Source organism: Monodelphis domestica, chromosome 1 (genome assembly GCF_027887165.1).
Source record: "Monodelphis domestica isolate mMonDom1 chromosome 1, mMonDom1.pri, whole genome shotgun sequence".
NCBI classification, from domain to species: Eukaryota; Metazoa; Chordata; class Mammalia; order Didelphimorphia; family Didelphidae; genus Monodelphis; species Monodelphis domestica.
The window spans coordinates 406,533,957-406,534,837 of NC_077227.1; positions in this window are offsets into that span (position 1 = coordinate 406,533,957).

Consider the following 881-nt stretch of genomic DNA (forward strand, 5'->3'; position numbering starts at 1 on the left):
TTGTTCACCCTTGTCCTGGCACAGATTGTCCTCCAAGAATGTTCATATACTATAAGTTGTTATGCCTATTTCTTCATTTGGCGTGTAGCTGAGAGTACTAGATTTGGAGTTAGACCTTGGATTTTAATCCTAGCTTTTTACTTGACACCCTTGTGACCTAGGGCAAGTTATTTAACCTCTCAAGGCTCCCATTCCTTTATCCATAAAGTGAATTGATTATATTAAAGCAGTGGTCTCCAAAAAGAGACCTGGGATGGTCCCAAAGGGTGTGAGATCAACCAACAGAGGGGAGAGAGATGTGCAGGATCCTTCCATAATGGTAATTTGTGGAGTTTGTTGAGAACATAACCATATTTGTCTTTCAACCATTCTTGACCAGCATTTCCCCACTCCTCTCTCTTCTGCTGCTATACAAACTCCCAATCTCCCTTATACATAGGAAAGCCCCTCAGGGAACTAATAAGGAAATCAGAACCCAGGCACCATCCAGAGCTGTACAGGTGCCATTTGGAAAACACTGCCCTTCCCACTCCTCCCTATTACAGCCAGCTTCTGGCTACTGCAGGCCCCCATAGAAGGGGAGGGTGCTCTGAAGTCAAGCACAGCACCTGGTGAGGTAACTGCCTCTTTCTTTAACCCTAACCCTTAGGTCTCACATTTGGACATACACTTGGTAGGATCCAGGTTACATAGGAAACGAGCTAAGTGTTGAATGTGCTCTGCCCAGAGACTAAGGTGGTGTAGGGAAGAGTACCTCCCTAAGGTGTCAGAGGAAAATATTGATTTTTACTTTTTCTATATCTTTGAAGCATGTGTCTATCAGTAAAAGCTAATTACTATTAAGTGAAAGGAGCTCATTGTGACTAGACCCAAACAATGGA